This window comes from Conger conger, chromosome 4 (assembly GCF_963514075.1).
Source record: "Conger conger chromosome 4, fConCon1.1, whole genome shotgun sequence".
Classification (NCBI taxonomy): domain Eukaryota; kingdom Metazoa; phylum Chordata; class Actinopteri; order Anguilliformes; family Congridae; genus Conger; species Conger conger.
Window position 1 is genome coordinate 64885563 of NC_083763.1, and position 22427 is coordinate 64907989.

At 38.6% G+C, this 22427-nt stretch overlaps 1 protein-coding gene across 3 annotated transcripts in view; it reads right to left on the minus strand.

Annotated features, from left to right (window-relative positions):
* Positions 1–13051, minus strand: part of LOC133127311 (protein FAM110B-like) — a 41273-nt gene extending 28222 nt beyond the window's left edge. The window contains exon 1 of one of the 3 annotated variants that reach the window (XM_061240094.1): positions 12974–13051. The gene's annotated coding sequence lies outside the window, so the exon portion shown is untranslated. The remainder of the gene's footprint in view (positions 1–12973) is intronic. The other 2 variants (XM_061240096.1, XM_061240095.1) reach the window with 2 other exon arrangements.
* Positions 13052–22427: the final 9376 nt, after the last annotated feature.

Below are 22427 nucleotides of genomic sequence, written 5' to 3' on the forward strand. Positions count from 1 at the left end.
ACTGGAGGCTCTCCAAAAACTGCATAAATACGTAACAAGCTGAGGAGATCCACTGTTTTTTAGTCAAACAAATGCATATTACATATTACACTTAAGGCTTGACTATTGAGTGCTACCAATGTTTTATCCCAGGGACTTGAAAATAAAGAAACAACTGGTGTGCCATCCAAACAAAAGCTCACATCAGTCCAACGTCATTCTGCTTCTCTGTTTGGCTCTTACTGTAAACCAACCCTCACAGCGACCTCTGTTCTGTTAAAATCTAGGTTAAACTACTCGAGTGTGTCCTTGTTTAACTGGGGGAAAAACCTCTGGCAAACCGGCAGCACAGTCTGCAAAATTACTGCAGCTTTGTAAGCTAGAGTTGAGAAACAGAGCTGTCTGACAGAGGATGACATATGTGCAGAAAGCACTCATTTTCCTGCTGGAAAAGGAGCCAAATTCAACAGCAGAAGATCATGCTCAAAAGAGAACCTGAAAAAAACAGTTTAAGCTCAGTTAAAAGATGATAGTTTGGGGTAACCCCACTGCACAGAAATGTACAAAAACTCACTCACAGGTTGTGCGATTTCAGAAGGCCCAACGATGACTGCACATTTCCTGCACTGTCATAACACAAAGCCCAGGATGACTGTACACATTGTTTGATCTCCTCTTAAAACAACACACATCATAAACTTGAGCTGGACCTCCACAGAGCTCCACACACGAGCAGGTGATAGCCCCATCTGCCTGCCTTCATTTCAGTACAGTACAACACTGTGTGTTGCCTAATCATTCTCTGACATAGCAGAGCTCACAGGCCTGTTTACAGTACAGTACAGTACAGTACAGTACAACATTGTGTGTTGCCTAATCACTCTCTGACATCACAGAGCTCACAGGCCTGTTTTACAGTACAGTACAGTACAGTATAGTACAGTGCAACACTGTGTGTTGCCTAATCACTCTCTGACAATGCAGAGCTCACAGGCCTGTTTTACAGTACAGTACAACACTGTGTGTTGCCTAATCACTCTCTGACATCGCAGGAGCTCACAGGCCTGTTTTACAGTACAGTACAACACTGTGTGTTGCCTAATCACTCTCTGACATCGCAGAGCTCACAGGCCTGTTTTACAGTACAGTACAACACTGTGTCTTGCCTAATCACTCTCTGACATCACAGTAGCTCACAGGCCTGTTTTACAGTACAGTACAGTACAACACTGTGTGTTGCCTAATCACTCTCTGACATCGCAGTAGCTCACAGGCCTGTTTTACACTACGCATGAAGCATTTATGCAGCATGAGGGCCCTGGCATAGTCAAGCGTATCAGTGCTCGCAGAAGGGAACTCCGCAGGGCCCAGATGAAACGTATGCGTTCACTTATTTAATGCACTTGAAGAATAAAAGGAGATAAGAGTTGGCAAATAATCCTGTCATTGTAGTGTAGTTTCCAGCCAGCTCTCTCAACAGATAAAAGGTACGGTATTAGTGTCATTGCAGTCTCACTATAATACATACATATAAGATGTTAAACACTTGACCTTGTACTTGATCTGGCCTTGACTTACATATCACAACAAAAGGCTGAAATCAATGCAATAATTGCAATAATTATGGCATTTCTATATCCATAAAGATAAAGCATGCATTACTGATGCTGTATTGCACTTGTAATAAATAAGCTTGGCAAAAAAACAATTACAATGCACCAAGGTACCAACCAGAAGGATGGACATTGCACCTAAGTAGCATATAAAGACTTGGCCCACAGTGACTGAATTCACCCCAGCTTCCCCTGCGGTCGCCATGGTACATTTCCATCACAAGACCAGCACTCTGTCTGTGGTGTACGGTATGGGCTGAGCTCTCCTGCAGTGTGCGGGCACCGAAAGCAGCTATTAAAATTCACTTTCTTCCTTTGCCAAGAGATTGCCATGAGGTTGCCTGACACAGGCTCAGAGCGTGAACACTTCAAACACTCCACTTTTTTAGGGAACGTACTGTAAAAGTACCGACCCCCCTCAGTACAGTGGATTTGGGTCACCAGTTAATCCTTCAGTAAGACTGATTATAATTCAGCACAGAGGTGAATTAATCATGATTTATCCACTGCCCACTTTGCTTGCATTCTGTGGAGTAATGGGGGCAGCACATAAAATGGCACGTATTTTGGCAGAAACTCGAAGCTGTGATGTCTCTCGTCCAAAAAAGACAGCAGCGAGTCTTTTCTGATGTTAACAAAAGAAAGAGGCTAGCAGAGATCAAACCATGATAACATGCTCTGTGAACTACACTGCTGGCAAAATTGCCGTATGAATTAGATTTTTAATCTCAAATTTTTATCTTGCCGCATCACTGCCATCACTGCCTGCTTTTATTATATTTAGTTTTACGGCACGCTTACAAAATGTTCCCCTTCCAGAATTCAACCTTGCCAGGTTGTAAAATGCATGTTTCCTGTGTTTCAGCAATAGTAAAGAAGGGGCAAATACACAAAATTAATTCCTTGATTTTACTCTTGTTTACAATTGCAGTAAAATTACATAATTTGAGGTCCACATTTAGCAAAAAAAACAAAAACAAAACAATAAAACAAAAAACAAACAAGCAACAAAAGATATACTACTTCCTTGGTACACAAAATATTTCAAGCCCACATTTCCACATTTCCCTGAGACCTGAATTCTGCAGTATTCTCTGTATCATTCTGAATACTCACTTTTACCAATAGTTTACTGCACACTATCACACCAAATAAAGTATGGATTTTGGCACAGTAAGAAATTATTCATATCCTGGTTCCATCAGCATGATCAGCCTTAACAAGAAGGTTGCTGACTTGAAACGTAGATGGGGCACAACAGTTGCAACCTTGATTACAATAATTAACCAAAATTAGGCCAGATTCACATCCAGTTATACAAACGGGTTATCTGGTTATCTGTCAGTCCAAGTCCTTCAGAAGCAGGATATCTAGTGAACCTAATGATCTAATAACCTGAGCGTGATTCCCACAGCGACCTCACTACCGGTGCCATCTGTGAGCACTCAACATCATCGTCCTTTTAATCAACCTTTCTTTTGATTCATTTACTCTCACAGCCTCAGAGATCGCAATCCTCCTTCACTCTGTCTAATGCTGAAATAATCTTATGATTTAATTAGTGGCAGCCATCTGCAAATCTGAAGTCGACACTCAAAACACAAAGGACCAGTCACAGGGCGTACAGCGCCTCTTAAGCAGTCAAAGGACTTTTTCTGTCTGTGCGCTATTTTCACATGTTCCACACATTACATAAGCATGCAGGTGTGGCTTTCCTGTAAATACATTTCAGGCCAATTCAACAAATTTACTACAGTGTTATTATTTGCCAAAATACACAGTTCAATGAAAACATGCCTTTGCTTCAAAGTGCAATTAGGAATACACAAGTCATTTCTCACCGTTCCCTTGAGAGTCAATGGAATAATCAGAATGAGCTAATGACAGTAATTAGCCTATTGCTTAGAGACTGTTATTACAAATATCAGTAGGAATGTCACATTTAGATGGATAATACTACAGTAATTAGACATCATACTGCAAGAAGACAAAATTAATTATCTGAAATGCAACAGTTCGGATCACAAATGTCAAAAACAAATATTAACTGGTATAAGTATAACCCCAGTTGCAGTTTGGGAAGTTGGGGAGTAGATTGTCTGATGACTTCCTTCAAGGTCACACAAAATTAACTCACATGACATTAGCATGGGTCCTGAGTGTTGTTTGCACATACAGTACAGTGCAGTCCATAAATATTTGGACAATGACACGTTTTAATGCTGGAGTAGAGTGAAAACAACTAAAAACGTGTCCAAATAATGACTGTAGTGTAAATCACTGAAAATATAGTTTCCCCTTGAAAACCTCAACATATCCAATTATAAAATAATCATATACATTCCAGTTTTGCATGAAACAAATGTACATGTCTCAAATGATGGCTCGTTTTGTTTACTTCAATGTATCTGGTATGTACTTTAACCGTTTGAAGGCTATTTGAGGTAACATTAAAGGCATTTCATGTGAAGTTCTACACTCTGTGTAAAATGCGTGAGAAATGCTTTCAGTTTGAAACCGTACACAGTATGATGAGGAGAAAATTGATCACATACCATACTAAGAATGCAATATTGTTCAAAAATCTGCCCCCAGCAATGTATTTTGGCCCGCTAACCCCAACCACACTCCCAACCACACAAAAAAAAAATATAATAATAATAATTGTATATGGTCAAATTAAAAACCTTGTAGCATGAACAAAGCTACATTCCCCCTAGGTTAAAATGTAGATGCAAGATCATCTTTAAAGTGAATTTAAATTACAAAAGAAATTTAAAAAACATTAAAAATAAATACGCATACAGATCTGTGCAAATCCAGTTGGAATATGGAGCACTGTCTGGCCACTCAGAGTGAACGTGAGGTCCAGTGAAATCAATGCGCACAACGAGTGCTTCTAGCCCAGATTCTTCTCCCTCAGGAGCAGTGAACTAAATCATGCCATGGATGAGGAGTCAAGTCTGCAGTACCATACTGTAGCTCTGCCTCTCGTACTGCTACACTATTTAATCATGTAAGGCACCTTTGTTAGTGTTTTAATGAACAAACTGCTTCATTTAGAAAGTTTATTTATTTATTTATTCTCAATGCAGTTTAGGTAATGGAGTTTAGGCAAAGGACTATTTTAGGTTTTGCTAGGTGAGTTCATCACTTTAGATTCATAAAATTATGAATGAGCAAGTGTCAGAAATGTGTCTGGTTAATGTTAATTCATTTTTTATTAAAAACAAACAATGCAGGTTCATGAGAACTGATCTAGAACATTTATCTCCTGAAATCAACTTGAAAAAAGATGCAACAAATGAATTTAACTTAACAGCAGCATTAGCCATGTCGGTCAGGTGACTCAAAAGGTGATTGTTAGCTGTGCTATAGCTTAACTACTGCCAATTTTGAGTAACTGGTAGATTAATTAACTGCATATTCAGTGCAGTTTCTCCAACACTGCCAATCCTATAGTAGACTAGGCTACTTGTTACACACTGACAGCCTGTATAGAGTTTTCCCGACAATCCCCACCAAATAAACAGAGATTAAATTAAAATAGATATTTCAGCAAAATTAGCAACACTGAATGTGCAATTTGTAGTGTAGGCCTAATGATCTGGCCCACCAACTAGTAACTTGAAAAGAAATTGGCCCGAGGAGAAACTAAGTTGCTGACCCCTGCTCTAGAGAGAATGAGCTGTTTTTTGTTTAATTGAAAACAGCCTTCAGAAAATATATGCCTACTTACCAAAACCTCCAAACGCAAAACAGCAGCAACTCTACTAGAAAAGGCAAAAACACAGGCAAAGCTGCCCAGAGAACAGTATGTTTCTGCACATCATAAAAAGGAATAGATGATGGAGGATGCTTCAGCTGGCAGCTATTAGCACTCTCAGCTGTTGCCAGCAATGGCTTTCAGTTCGATTTTCTGTTTGAAAACAGAGAGATGACATTATTGGCATATAGAGGAAAGCCTCTTGTCAACCCCTATGGTTCAATGTTATTTTTACTGTGCCAGATACATCTACAGAGCAATGGTGACTCCAGAGCAAAATAAGAATCAAAGTGGGGGGAAAACGATGAGTCATGCTGGCGTTCAGAGAGGAAGAATTACTCTGAACAATAACCCATTATCTCCACTAACAAAGTGCACATGCACAACTATTAGGGGAACATATACGCAACTTAGCACCAATGCTCAAACTCCAGGACAAGTTTATTTTGTGAAGCTGAAGTAGCAGTCATTATTCTTAGAATGGACTGTAAGAGTCTTCAACAGAATGACAAAATGATGGTTCACAGTAAAATGTTGAGAGTTAATTAAACGCTAACACAGTACATATGGTCCTACTCTTGTCTTATGTACTCGGTGAGTGTTTTTTTTACCGTGTTGTTAGCAGGGTTATTGTCATCGAACACATATAGTGCACCTTTAATTGGCTATTTACCATGCAGCCTGTTTTGTAACATCTTTACAAAAACAACAAACAACAACAGGAGAATAAAGAGTGCTAAGCATGCAGACACTGCAGTCGCGGAGCGGAGCGGAGAATAAGGATTTACAGCTTAGGCCCAGGAAGGATGTGATGAACCAGACACAATCCCTCCAGGGAGACCACACTAAAAAACCAGGGGTATGCACACGAGAGCCCAGTCAAACCTCGCCTGTTTATCCAGCTTCCATACAGGAGACTAGTTTGTGTGAATCAAACAAACAAAATATCACAGCACAGGGACAATGAAATATGTACTAAAAATATCAATATTTAAATTCTGTCTGTTTTAAATTCACCAACCAGCTTATGCTGTGCACATACTCGTACAGTACTCATTCCACCCCATAAATCCATGTGGCTTAACCCAGATATTAAAACTACCAACAAAGGCCCTCCAGATAACACATAGCAAAGAGAACAGAACACAAACATCCCCCTACCTCTTGCGCCACCTGTCCCCAGTGGGTGAGAGGTTCACCCTGCAGCACATCTCTCCTGTGTAACACTGGCTGGCACATGTGGTGACAGACTCATCTCTCGCACCTGTGAAGGGAGGCTCTCCATCCTACCCTTGCATGCAATGACGTAAACTTCTGTATTCAGCACACATAGATAATTCCCTCACCAAATGAACCAGAATGTCTAACCTTCTGTAATGTCCAGTGGTGATGCTGTGGAGGCCTCCACGTAAGACAGAGAACATTTCCACAGCTGTTGTTTCTGGCTGTTAGTAGAGCTTTCTCTCATCATGACTGCCGTGTGGAAAGCAAATCTTCAAGCTTGAACTCATGATGATGATGATTGTTGTTCTTGTTTATTTTACTGCATTTACTCTTTAATTATGACATATTAACTTTTGTGGGCCAGCCTGTTGCTTTGGACTGTAGCATGAATACTCTGCTAGCCCTCATCTTCCACTGCCTCTCTGTGGGTTCACCCATAGTGTTGGAGAAAAGCCCTGCATAGCACAGGAGAAGACGAAGGAAGGAATGTCCCCCACAGCACTCCATAGTTATTTCACAGAATATGTATATATCCACAGAACAGGGGGTCATAACCATGAACCTCTGCTCCCATAATCCAAAAAAATAAAACGCATATCCCATCGTGCAGTGGAATTAAGAGAAGTGTCATTCAGTTATCTATCTATGACCAGGACTGCTCATAATCAACGTTAATGGGCAACTGCATCTCTCACAGTTATGCACATTGAGATGCTGTAAAACGGTGCAGACCTTGGACCTGCATATGGATTCCCTCAAGTCTCAAAGGGGGCTATCGCACTCAGGTGAACTCTTGTCTCTCTCTCTTGTGTCTCATCCTGAGCACAGAGGGGATTTATGGTTATTCACTGCTCCTCAACCCTGCCCCCACCAACCCCAACTCTTACCCTTGGGCTGTCGGGACAGACTGCAGCCCCGCCACAACCCCGACTGCAATAAGCAGCTTTGGTATAATGAAATTATTAATAACATGAATGGGGCCTGTCCCCTGGGTTTAGGGGGATTTTTAAGTCATAAACCGTAAATCTGACTCATGTGACGTCTGTCTGAAGGTGGCCCCAGCCGGATCGATGGCAGAACGGAGCACAGCTCTCTGTGCATTCATGAGTTCTCCCGTGTCTAAGGCCGTGCGTCGGGGAGGTAATGGCAGCGGCGGTTTAGGTTCCGTCCTGGCTGGGCTCGGGAGACCGCGGAGCGACGGGGAGAGACCGACGCTGCACTGCTCTGCCTGTGACACACCTTTTCCACTGCAGTCCGCCGCGCGTGCGTTTACCAGCCGCCAGCTCAACGAGAACAGGTCCCGTGAGGGGGAACCCACACCCGCTTCATGTCCTGAGATATATACTCTCCACCGTCCAACACCAGCACGTCTGCCAAGGGCCACCAGGCTGCTCTGTACATCGTGCTAGTGGAAAACGGCACAAACCTTAATTACAACAGCTGGAAAACATTTTCCTATTCACCAGGATTCCGTGCAATAAAATGGCTCCGACCACCACCGCCTCCACCTAAGATTCAATATGCACTCGGCAAAACAAAACCAATAGCTTTTTTGTTTTTTGATTCACTGATAGTAATGCTATGAGAGTATCATTGTTAGGATACTTTTTTGCTCTGTAAAACATGTAATAATGCAAAACATTGTAACAAAATATACAAAATGATAATAATTTGGGGATGGCCATGTACGAGGGTACTGAGAGCACCGTTGTCCGAAGAGACGCACGCAGACCAACAAAATGGCTCGAAGTGTCAAAAAGAGTCAAAAGGAGTGTAAACTATGAAAGCATAAGACCCATACACTTGATGTAATGCTTCAAAATCAAATGACAGTGTCATTTGCAGATATTGACATCAGATATTAACAGAGCAGAGTGAAAAGCTGAAGGAAAATATGTATTCCAAAAACCCATATCACTGCTGTTTCTTGACTGAGTGGAAGTACAGATGGTATGCTGGGGGCTAAGGATGATGATACCCTATCAAGCCAAACTGTCATAAATTCTGATTCTGTGCAATGGTTTCCAGTGATTATCAGCATACAAATGGTTCACTTACAAGGAAATGATCTATGGACTGGCTTTAATTACTATCACGCTCTACCATGCGTTTCCCTTGCTCATATCGTAAGAATGCCAAAAATGTGGAGATTTCCCTCCAGTCTGATTCCAGCGACTAGCTTGCCCTTGCTTTATCAGATCACAGGATTCACTCATTGGAATTACAAACTAATGGAAATAAACTATTGCAGGAAGCTACAGTATATGGTTGACAGACTCCATTGTAGAACTAGCATGTAAATGTTTCCAATGCAACATATCTCTGAAAGCAGGCTGCAGCTTAGAGACACATTTGAATGGAGGATACTGTTAGCCCATTCTCTACAGGTGGAACTGGTGCTTTTCTGATTCACCTTCTGTTGAGTTGAAAAAGAACGGCAAAGAACACTGGATCAGTAACACAACTTATGCTAGCTGTTGTATTGAGGTTGAAAACGCTCTGTCAATGCATATTAGTAAAGAACAGAAACAAAGATGGCAAACACACTTTCCTCACTGCTCTGGAAAACAGATATCGCTTAAACACTACCCATGGGGCAAGACTGACATCTATAATAATCAGTGGCCATGTCAAACAGTCTAAATTACAGATGTTTTGCAAACCAAGGCCACATACTGGTGGATAAAAACTTCATACTGTTACCAAGTTTTACAATGATAGTGACCTTTATGCTTAAAATGCTTCCAGCTTCTGAGTGTGTAGATAGCAGATAGCTGTACTTAATCCTAGTTCCAGTTCAAAAAGAAGACAAGGGAGCTACTGTCTCTGGCCTTAAAGGTACTGCTCTGACATATGGCTTTTTCTGATCACACACTTTCCACTACGCACATGAGAATCATTTCAGAAAAGCAACTGTTTTGGTTTGACATTTCAATTACCCTCAAAAGGTAACGACTTAACTGAAAATCCAAACCTGCCTCTGCACATCTAAAAGATCAGGTGTCATACAGTTTTGCACAGTCAGAATGAACCAATAAATCAAAAGTTACCAAGACACTTACGTTAGACTTAAAGTGCTTCAAATCTGCATAACAACATGAATAATTATCTCCATTTAGTAGACTTACAAAACAAGATTGAATCTCTATACTGTATATGTAAATAGCCCAAATAAAAGTGGACCAACAATTTTCTTTTTCTAAGCTGCTATTATTAATAGAAATGTCATTCTGATTCCTGGACCTTACCAGATTCCCCAAAATGCATCATCCTTTGCACACTAATTATTATTCTTTCAAACAGTTAATGACTAGCAGCTATAACACTATCCATCCTCCAAAACTGACAAACCCATTCATCCCTTGTTCTGTAATCCACAAAATGTGAATGGAAAAACATCTGTGATATCAGCTGACCAAGAAATTACTTTGACTGCAACCCTAGTACACAGGACATATTTTTCTACTTTTGAAAAACTTTTTCCCAGCTTGGAAAATAAATGTTCAATAGTACTAAGTCCTGTACACACATAGACACACACAGAACTTACTCCATCAATTGACCACTAGACCTGACTACCACACTGAAGTAAATATTGAAAATACTTGTTAGCACAGTTTGCTTTGTTTGGTTTGTGTTTGAACAGTGACCAGACTCGAAGTACGACAACAGAGTAGACCCTAGGGCATAATAACAAAAGCCACAAGATGCTATAGCAACCTCTTTCATATGGGCTGGCCTGTCTGTGTGTGTGTGTGTGTGTGTGTGTGTGTGTGTGTGTTTGTGTGTGTGCGTGTGTGTGTGTGTGTGTGTGTGTGAGAGAGAAAGAGAGAGGAAGAGATAGAGAGATTGAGAGAAGAAAGAGGCCAACATGCCTATAACTTCAAATATCAATCCTACCAAATAATAAACTCACACTTTCATAGTACCAGATGTTCACTCGTTTAAAAACGTTATGCTCTTCCCAAAAAGAATAATACTTGTAGTTTGTTACATTATGTCATAATATGAGTAACAATGTGTTTATGCAATTAAAACAAGCCATGTCTTCAAAAGTAAATAAACAAATAACACAGCCCAACAGAGCTTGGCTTCCTTTCTGCCAAAGTAAATGTGCTTGGCCATAAATATGAAATATGCATGCACATCTTTAAGGATGTTAACAAATTTTTTTTACCTTTCCATGTATTTCTAGCCGTAATCAAATACTCCAGCTAATGTGTTGTTTGTTTGGATAGGTCCTCTTTGCTTTGCCAGTAAAAAAAGTGTGTCTGTACCCATGCGCACAATATGAGCTGTTGTGGGTTTTAGCGAGAGCGGGTCGAAGTATACATCAACGCACATCGTGAGAGACTTTATGCTCCACCCACTTTTCAGGCATCCCAACACATCAGCAGAGCCTCCGGGCACATACCATCACAGGGTGCACTGATACTATAAGGGGAAACAGCAGTATGGCCAGTGCAGTGTTCCCATCATCCAGATATGAAAGTAACAGCTAAGGTTTTACAAAAGCCAGATGGTCAATGGCACTGGCCAGTTATGCAAACAATGGATTTTCTAAATAATAGCTGCACTCTGCATCCAATGTTTAGAATAATTACTGTTTCAATGTTTAAAATGGTGGACAATATCTTTAGAAGGGAAATATGATAATCAATGAAGTTTCCTTCAAAAGCTAAGAGGTTTCTTGGAGCAAGTGAACTGTCTTGGTTTGCCTGCAACAATCACTGCAACAATGTCCACTTCAAATTTGCATTCACAATTTGCTGTCTTCAGAGGTGTAAACACCCACTGAGCCCTTCATAATAGTTACAATTTGCTGTTTTTACATTTACAGTATATTGTAGAGATGTCCCAAAGCATCCATCTTATAATAGAAATAGTGACACCAGAGGGAGGCTCTTCCACAAAAATGAATCCGCAAAAAAAGTTAAAGTGTTCAGCAACATGTTTTGTACCAGACATGACACTGGTAGAGTACACTCTCCTTGGTCTCATATAGCCTAAGCTCTACATTTCACTGAGAGAGAAAGTTTCAGGACATCATGTATGGAGTCTCAAAACCACTTAATTTCCTTTCCAGGACTGCTGCACTCTCCTGGGAAGTTTAACGCTGAGTAGTCAAAAAAGCCGTTTTCCATTCTCCACATCAATTACATCACAAGGTTACAGATCAGTGGGAGGCTAATAATAATGGAAAGTAGCCCCGATGACACAATTTGCGTCATTGTACAACCCCTATATCAAGCCAGCGTTTATACAGGAGTTTGGCAGAATATCTGGTGGCATTTGAAAGGGATTATTATGTTTCAAAACTCTCTGAGCCCTGAAAATGATTGTGATGTAGTCTACAGTAGACTTTATTGGCCTGGCTTTCCTTGTAATGTTTTGTGTATGGCAATCACCGCGCAGATACTTTAGATTAAACTTCATCCGCAATTCTCAGCCAAATAGGCTACAATGTGCGATTAACGAAAAACACAAAACGTCGCTGTCAAGTGAAAAAAAGATAAGAGAAAAAAAGGGGGGAAAAAACGGGGGAACTGGGGGATGAGGCGAGTCGAGATTACGATCATCAGAAGGAAATGAATCACGGTTATGTGTAATAAAATGAAACGATACTTCACAGCATCTAACCAGATGCGATCAAAGTTAGCACTCCTGGACGTGGGCACAACGATGTAGAAATGCAACGTGGTTACATTAATAGCACATTTAATTACACTCAGTTTCGTTTACAGACTCTAATGAAAAAAATGAAACTTTTATCGCTTCTGTTACAGAGAAACCCTAAACCCCTACAGAGGATGTGGTCTACTACACATATTGTTGACTGGCAGTGTAATGATCGTATACCACAATTAGCTTGCTGCATTGTTTAGCGTGTAATTGACACAACTGACAATAAAAGTGTTCCTCTTTTTCTTGCCTGTAACAGAGCAATGATTACGAGTACGTAGCACTGATTTGTCATTGCAGCGGTGCTGTGTTACTTCAAGCTTTAACGGGACACTTCACTGCAGAATTGGTAACAAAACTGAAACATTTTCTGCAATCCTGCACTTACACAAAGATTGTCAAAACTTCCATCATTGACTAATGACTTCTTGTCATGCTTTTTAAATGACATGTCTACTAAGTGAATCATACAATTGTAACCATTCCATAATTTTAAATTTACACTACACGAGGCTGGTTGTGTAGCACCAATTTAACAAGCAATAGCAGCCAGACTACGGCAGGCAGCACATAGCCTACAGACGAACAAAAGAAGTGTTTTCTTTTTGGAATGTTATGACGAGCATATAACTCGTCATACGATTTCAGGAAAAAATATACGGTAGGCCTGTGTGCTTTCAATCTGACCAAAGAATTAAATTAGACGTACCTCAGCTAATTGGTTGGCGGCTGCAATTAAGAGTGATGCTCAGCTGTTGTATTCTTTCGCAATGTTGCTTAGTCTGCGGTCTGCCCACTCAAGCCTTCCAGCATTGGTACCGTCTGTAGGCTACTGGTAGAACCCTCAAGATGGGGGAGTATACAAAAGACAAGAAAGTGCTGACCGCGAATTATTTCTATAGTATAGTAGAATTGTTTAGCATTTACATTTTAGAAATAAACAGATCTCTTTTAATATTTTAAGCGTTTTGTTGGGAGAGCTATTTACAAATACTTTCGTTGTCGAAACAATCTTCCCCCACAGCTTTACATGATATGTCCCATTTTCTCTTAAAGAGACCGATTTCTTTTTACATGAAAGTCGGTCAGTGGCAATCAAGACAGGCAAAGCAGAGGTCAAAAAACATATGCTAACATCTATTTATATACAATTACATTTTATTTATTAATTAATTAACTTATTTATCATTTTACATGCTGTATATTATTTATTTATCTGTTATATATCTGTTATGTTTTCCACCTCTTTCCAGAAACAATTTTAGCAAAACATTCTGCTGCATAATATTTTGCAGATAACAGATCTTCATGTGATTTATTGAACTTAAGCCATAGCTTGAAAGGAAAATCAAATCACCCTTTATTATATGCGGTAATAGGCTGCTGTTTTGAATCCATTTCATTAGCTGAAACTACAGTATCAGGACTAACTGAATAATTCATCCTTATATACTTGGGAAAGTGAAAAAGCACTCAATTATGGAAACTATCTCTACAGCACTCAAGTTAACTTATGAACAATGACAATGAACTGGCTCACAATTTGTTTGGGAGATGTGGTAAAATTACAACAAAAAATATTGCGCTTTAAATAACAGCAATTTGAAACTTTACTTACACTGAGCTAACCATGTGGTACACATTAATATGGTTTAAAAAAAGAAAACAAATACACAATGCATTCTCTTAAATGGGCTCAGTCAACAGCGTATCTCTCAAGTTCTGTAATACTGGCTGGCACAAATATATTTTCCAAAGACAAATCTTTTGGAATCAAGCTGAATTAGAATTTCAGCAACTTTTTCCCCTATTTGAAATGAAAAAGTATGAAAAAGTTTGGGCACCCCTGACAATTTCCATTATTTTCATTTATAAATCATTGGGTGTTTTGATCCGAGACTTCATTTTGATCTATCAAATAACTGATGGACACAGTAATATTTCAGTAGTGAAATGAGGTTTATTGGATTAACAGAAAATGTGCAATATGCATCAAAACAAAATTAGACAGGTGCTTAAATTTGGGCACCCTTGTCATTTTGTTGATTTGAATACCTACAATGTCCTGGAATGGCCATCCCAGTCCCCAGACTTGAATATCATTGAAAATCTGTGGGATGATTTGAAGCAGGCTGTCCATCCTCGGCAACCATCACACCTAACTGAACTGGAGATAATTTGTAAGGAGGAATGGTCCAAAATACCTTCATCCAGGATCCAGACACTCATTAGAGGCTATAGGAAATGTCTAGAGGCTGTTATTTTTGCAAAAGGAGGCTCTACTAAATATTGATGTGATTTTTCTGTTGGGGTGCCCAAATTTATGCACCTGTCTAATTTTGTTTTGATGCATATTGCACATTTCCTGTTAATCCAATAAACCTCATTTTACTACTGAAATATTACTGTGTCCATCAGTTAATTGATAGATCAAAATGAAGTTGCAGATCCAAACACCCAATGAAAATAATGGAAATTGTCAGGGGTGCCCAAACTTTTTCATACGACTGTACAGTCCTCCAACACACTCAGCCTTGAGCCACTGACTGTTTTATGCTTTCAGGACTATATCTCACTGATGACAGGTATGAATGCAAGAAACACAACTAAAGTTGGCTGAAATGATTGTTCTCTGGTTTTGTTGTTGAGAGCTGAAAGCTGGACATTTGGAGAGTACAAGACTCAAACAGCATGAACGATCAATCACACAAAGATCAATACAGATCAATATTTACTGGAGCTTGATGAACATGCCCAGATCATTTTCTTCAAGTCCTCTGCTACTTGCAGGAACATACTGTATATAGATGCAACAGGATTGCCTCTGTTTGGTTCCATTCAGCTATGATATAAAACAGCACCTCACACTGTTTCTGTTTTCCACCAATAACACTAAGAGACAGAGTCATCTGTCAGCAGTCAAGCTAGGATTTGTGCCAGGGCTGAGCTTACTGCCTGCATATGCGTAATACTCTACCAATACTACTAATAATACATGATGCACACAGAAAGCCTGAGCCACCATTAACACAGGAGTACTTGTTTGCTTGGCACAAAAAAGGAAATCAGATATATTGTGGTGGGAAGTTAGTAACAGATTGTCATTTAGATTGTCATTTGTAATGGAATGTTTTTCATTGTTTTTACTGTCCTGTTTTTGTCTGTGTTGTAGTACATGGTTAAAAGTAGAATCATTTAAAATATTAATATTTCCCTGGTGTTTCATTGCATTATAATAACAAAAATGTATCTGCATTAGTTAATCCCATGTTCTTCAGATAAAGGAATACAGAAACACAGTGCAGCATAGTAGTAAAATGGCTTATTTTTGGGCTTGGAAGAGCTTTATAAATACAGAATAAAAGCAAGTATGGCCAAGGACTGAATAGTATGACTTGCCTGCTATTGTAATGTGATACTCCAGATGGTAAAGAGTTAGATGAACTCTTGGCAAGCTGGAGTCGATGTTGGACACTGCATCACTCTGAGGACAAAACCTTCTCTCACACAGCACTCTGACAAAAAAAGCTCATTTTCAGAGACAGACCTCTTACATAATTTTTTTATTTTTTTTTACGTGAAACGTGTTTCATTTACTGCCATTTCCATACTTCATCCTTTTCCTTAATTTGGAGATGAGATACTTTGCAATATTACTTGCAGTGTAAATATTTTTATACATACTTGGCTTATTTCATATACAGAATTTTCTCCATTTTGGAAACTTCAGCAGCAAGTTCCCTCAACATAAGAGGGAGCATAACAGGATTTTATTTTACCACACAATAAATCAAATGTTGTATAATAATAAACTAATGAAAATAAAATAAAAGAGAGTGCTGTATATTGTTCAGCAGACAAACAAAAGTGGAAGCAACTAGATTCCCAAATTCTACAGAGGAAATCCAGCTCTTCTGAATCTATTAATATAATATAACTGGCAGGAAGCTACAATTGTGCCTGCAGTACATGTTTGCACACTTGGTTGGATAAGATCAAGATTATTTCTGGCAGGCAGTTTACTGTATATCTATGCACTAATTAAGCACTGGCTGCAATTCTATGCGGAAGGAGACATGGACCAATCCTTTGGGGATCCTGCCAAATGTTTGTAATTAAAGGCGTCAAAGTTGTAATCTAAATTAGACAAGTGCGTCTGTTCAAACGCACATGGTAAGACTTAATAAATGAATGAGTTTAATTTCTTGGAGTATGACAAATAGCCAATGCTGCATGGTATAGGTTTTTGGCTTTCTATATGAAAATGTAGTCTGGATTAGAGATTTTGTAGATGGCAATATGGTTGTAATGAGGGACAATATCTGGCACACTCAAGGCTCTGTCTTGGGTTTAGCCCCGTTGTCTTTCTAAACCCCTGCACAGGGTTCCTATCAATTTTGTTTCTAATTGCCGAAAAGCCAAGACTCAATAACTCCTTCATTCTGATTCCAGATAAGTGTCAGTTAAATATTTGATCTGAAAATACTTATTGCATAGGCTTGCATATTATTGTCTTATATTGACCAATTTCCTACTTTAATCAATATATGTTCTGTTTTCTTCCCTCTTATATTGTGGATCATTAGATTCAGTGTGTCATTAGAATCAGTGTGTCATTAGATACAGTAAATACAGTTGTTCGACATGCGATTTCATGTTGTCTTAGTCCTCTAATCGTCTTTGACTCCCAGTTGCAGCAGGCCATCATTTCATGTGTAAGTCCTTTTCTTGTGTATTAGGAAATTCAAACCTCTACCCCTTTCCATCTTCAGTCTATCACTTATTTTGACATTACATCTTGTCCTTGTTTCTCCACAGCCATCCCACCAAGCCCTCCAAGTCAACCTTTTACAGGGGTACCAAAAATATACTCAATGGTGCATTTAACACCGCCATGGCTGACACCACATGACTTTTGCATGATCGGCCAACTTGGTCTGACTTCATTTGCATCACTTGCGATTTATATTGCACCCTAGGAGAAAACCAGCATTAGCCTAGCACACTGACCCAGAAAGCCACCCTGACCAATGGGAGATGTGTTATGCTCTTGGTAGTGCAATCTATTCACTCTTTTAAAATAAGATATATATATATATATATATATATATATATATATATATATATATATATGTAATATCTTATTAACTGTATCTGTCTTCTGAAAACAAGTCTTTAAATGACATGTTCTTGCGCTCAAGTTTTTCTTCAGTTTTCATTTACTGTTTCCAATTTACGTGACGTGATGTTGTCAGGCATGTAATCGTTAAATTATTGACTGTTAAATTGTTGCCTGATTTGTATCGTTTAATATGGTCACAAATAACCTGAAACAAAAAATACTAGAAACATGCTGAGAGGCAAGCCCTTGCCCATGAAGTGGTTGTACGGTACCTCTGTACCTGTGAATCTTACCAGAAAATGGGCTGAATGAGCTGAACTATGCTGTATTTATCTGTATTATATACTTTTAATGAGCTGTATATACTATAATAAAAACCAACAAGAGGCTGATACATGCTGATACACATAATCATATGTATTATTCAGAATCTACGTACTCTCCTAGTATTCTGATTTGTAGCTGATTTACCTTTAAGCTTTGTGATTACAAGCATTCCATAGAGATCATGCCAGTATGCAAACATATACAATATAGTTAAGCAGTTTTTTTTAGTGTAGCTATCTCGCACGCCTTCAATACTGTATATCCCTCAGAGAGCCAGCAGAAAAAATTATTTATTTACTTATTTATTTATTAGCATAATACAAATGTCTTGGATGAGGAAATCTTTATTTATTTTATTTCCTCTAAATAGAACACCAGGTCTCAGCCATGTAGAATATATGGTTCTTGATATTAAGATCATAGACTTGTGTTCCCTATAGAGGCCAAAATTAGGTCGGGAGGTTTTAGGAGCATATTTATACTGTACGTTATATTCCAATGACTTATTATTAGAAAAGATGCATGCATTTTTCTGATCTCATACCCTGTGCCATTGCTCATTCTCTGTCCTGTGTACCTTTTTCTGGGAGTATAGAGGAATATAATGTACAAAGGGGCTTCAGGTCTGCAACTGACATTCCTGTGATGCCTTCATTTGTTTGGGACTAGGTAACCCCATAGCTCTTGAACCACAGGATGCTGAACTATAGATACTGGATTATGGAGGAATCCATGAAGTTGGATTGTGGTAATTTCTTGTACACACACACACACACACATACATATAATTTCCCATATAAATGAAAATACTTGAAGATACTTGCAAATACTTGAAAACATGACACATGTAATCCATGGAAAAAGGGTCTATTTTTCTTTTAGCATATTTCTAGTGCGGTATGTTTCAGTCATTTTCATCAATTACAAGTCTTTACAATGTCTTATGCACATAGATATACTTTTTATTTCTGCTTGTGCTATGTGCTACAGCTAGTATACAACTGTGGGAAACCAGTGGCAAAGAAGGTTTTCACTTCAGGCAGACTTTCTTTCACAGTTACTAAGCAACAGCAAACTGGGTTAAATATCAGAATTCTGGTTGTCAGGCAGAAAAACAACCTCAGCATCACAGTCCTCTCACAGTATTATAAGCAGGGGATGCCTAGTATTGAAATTACTGTAGTGCTTGGGCAATACAACAACAGCATAACATACAAACAGTTTGGACAAACAGATATTAATAAATATCCAATGTTATGTTTGCTTTAAATAGTTAGACAACACTATACATGTGATATACTACATTCTTATTTGCCATTTGTAAGAGTTGATTTGAAAAACAGCAGCAATCAGTAAGCGATCCCAGCCTCTTCTGAGCCCTTAAAAGGCCAGTGGCTGCAGTACATCAGTTCAATGTAAAATTTAGTTTGTTTTGGCCTCCATGACTGTAATTTAATGCAGAAAATAGGCAGCTAATGCTCAGACTGACATGGTGTACCTTTTGTTTCATAAATGTGACTTGCCATCCCACATGGATAAGGAAGAGTCATTTGACATTTGAGTCTCAATAGCTGCCTTATGGTAATGAAAGGGTTCCTTTATTCCCAATTCTGATTCTAATTTAATACACAGAACTACTGTTTATTTGAACTTTTTTAAGTTAGCATACATGGACAAAATTTCTGTGGGCAGAGCTGTTTTCCGAAATATTTGGAACTTTATAGCAACAAGAAATAATAGCAACAAGAAATAACGATAGTTATATAGTACATCCAAAACAGTCAGTTGATTGAAATAAATCAAAAAATCAAAAAAATCAAAAAATCAAAAAATCAAAAAATCAAAAAATCAAAAAATCTAAAAATCAATACAAACAAACACACAAATAAATAAACAAACAAATAAATACATCATCATTGTTATTATTATTATTATTATTATTATTATTATTATTATTAATAATAATAATAATAATAATAATAATAAGAAGAAGAAGAAGAAGAAGAAGAAGAAGAAGAAGAAGAAGAAGAAGAATGATAATGATAATGATAATGATAATGATAATAATAATAAATAAACTGGGAGTAGAATAAAAAAAGACTGCAGTAGAAAAACACTGCCTATTGGTGGTTATATAATTCTATGATCATTTGCATGTGATCCACTGGAAAACTACCACAGAATATTTCCACAAACAATCCTCAGTTTTAAATCTTCCCAAAAATTGTGCTCTCTTCCATGTTGTGCTGGAATCACCCACAGAAGAGAAGTTTTTTTTTTTTTGTTATTTATGCAGAACTTTCAGCTGTTAAAAAACAGCTTAAAACTTAAAAGTAAAACAGCCGTGTAATGCAGAGATTTCCTCTGGCATATTTGCACCATGAAACTTTTCTTCTTCATGAGTTTTGATCTGGATAGTGGGGAGACATTTCAACAATGTAGGACGCTTCATACTTTGTGTGTAATCCAACAATGTCCAGTGTTAGGCTTCTGACTCTGACTCCTATCAGGAGACATTACATTTCCACCCAACCCCCCACTCCCCCACCCCTTTCAAATTAGGCCTGCGCATGCATTTCAAGGGAATTTGGGTTTTGCTGATTCAACGGCAACTCAGTTCCGTTCCTGCACGGGCCGCATCTGCAACTAATCCAAAACAATATGTAGGTCAAGTTCCCACACTATACCAGCCCTTAGAGGTAATCAAGAGCACATTTACTCATTGTGTACACATCCAATGAGAATGAAAACTATTATTGGCAAACACTGAATTGATGAATTGTGAATGAATGAATATGGCAGTATATATGACAACTGATTCCCATACAGAACCAACCACAGCCCAGAAAAAAATTACATAGAATGAGTCATCTGTCAACATTCCAAAGAGAAAGCTGAATATGCTGTGCCGTTAAGAACAAGGAGGATTTTTTTGTTTTTCATAATTAATTTTTTTTAATGACTTTCATAGCATCCGTATTTTCACATAGAAAATCTAGCATAAAAACATAAACATTTACAATTTACAAATTTAATTTTTAACATTTTCCAAGAACACAATTGTTATTTGAATTGTGGATTTTGTACTGATTTGGGGCACATGCAGAATTGTGGACAGAATTGTGGATTTTGTACTGATTTGGGGCACATGCAGAATTGTGGACAGAATTGTGGATTTTGTACTGATTTGGGGCATATGCAGAATTGTGGATTTTGCACTGATTTGGGGCACATGCAGAATTGTGGATTTTGCACTGATTTGGGGCACATGCGGAATTGTGGATTTCGCACTGATTTGGGGCACATGCAGAATTGTGGATTTTGCACTGATTTGGGGCACATGAAGAATTGTGGATAGAATTGCGGATTTTGTACTGATTTGAGGCACATGCAGAATTGTGGATTTTGTACTGATTTGGGGGAACATGCGGAATTGTGGACAGAATTGTGGATTTTGTACTGATTTGGGGCACATGCAGAATTGTGGATTTTGCACTGATTTGGGGCACATGCAGAATTGTGGATTTCACACTGATTTGGGGCACATGCAGAACTGCAAATTTTGCACTGATTTGGGGCACATGCAGAATTGCGGACAGAATAGTGGATTTTGTACTGATTTGGGGCACATGCAGAATTGTGGACAGAATTGTGGATTTTGTACTGATTTGAGGCACATGCATTCAGACTTGGGGACTTGGGGTCATTGTGTTTCTTCTGTCCGATGTTCCTGACTGTGTTAGCGCACTGGTAATACATGGGTGTGGAGGCCCTCATTGAGGAAGGAAACGTCTCTTAAAGAGGCACCAGCACTGGAATGGGGTCAGAAAGGCAAATTGTGTTTTATTGATCTCTTGTTTGTCCTCATTAAAGTATTATTCATACAATGCCACCACTTGGAAATGAATGCCAAAACAAAGAATATTTAGCACCTTGTGTAACAGGCTGTGTCGATACACAGTATTTCATAGAGGCTGTTCTTGTTCTTTCTGTCTAGTCTGTCTGAACCAAACCATTTTTGGAACAAGGCAGGGGTCATTACACAGAGGACGGGTTATGGTTATTGGTAAATTGATGGAACCATAACCACCATAACCACCTAAAACTAATGTGCACATACACTATGCAGAAAATGAAGCCTGTATGTTTTTGCATGCATGTCACTCAGAGGCATTGTGCATGGGACCCTGGAGTCTTTGTTTGAAATTCAAAATGAGTTTTTCCAAGCAAAAAGCAAAGGGCACACCTACATAGTGCAGAGTGGCACTTGCAAACAGCCATGCATGGTAAGAATCCAAACTTCCACACTGAGCACATGGCACATGAAAAATGTAAACCCTCAGGGAAATTGATTCGCTATTGTTCCCACTGTGAAATAATTTCCAAAGAGTGCCATGTTTTATTTACTGAGCTTCCAGTGGGGTGCTTTCTCTCAAAACATCACCTTCTCAGTGCCACTTCTCATTCCCTAGGGGCTGGATATATATTTTACTTTTCACCTATGAATTACTGTATCTGAAACCATTGGAGTAAACCAGAATAAATCAGAATGAGCTGCAAGGTAAAGAATAGTTTTTTCCTCACTACACAGATTCAATTCTCACACTTTTATTTATTTACACTTTTATTTGTTCATTGATCAGTGACATTGCACAAATACATAATGTATGTTCAGTTGTGTAAAGCATTTCTTCATGTTTAGCCATAGGCTAGT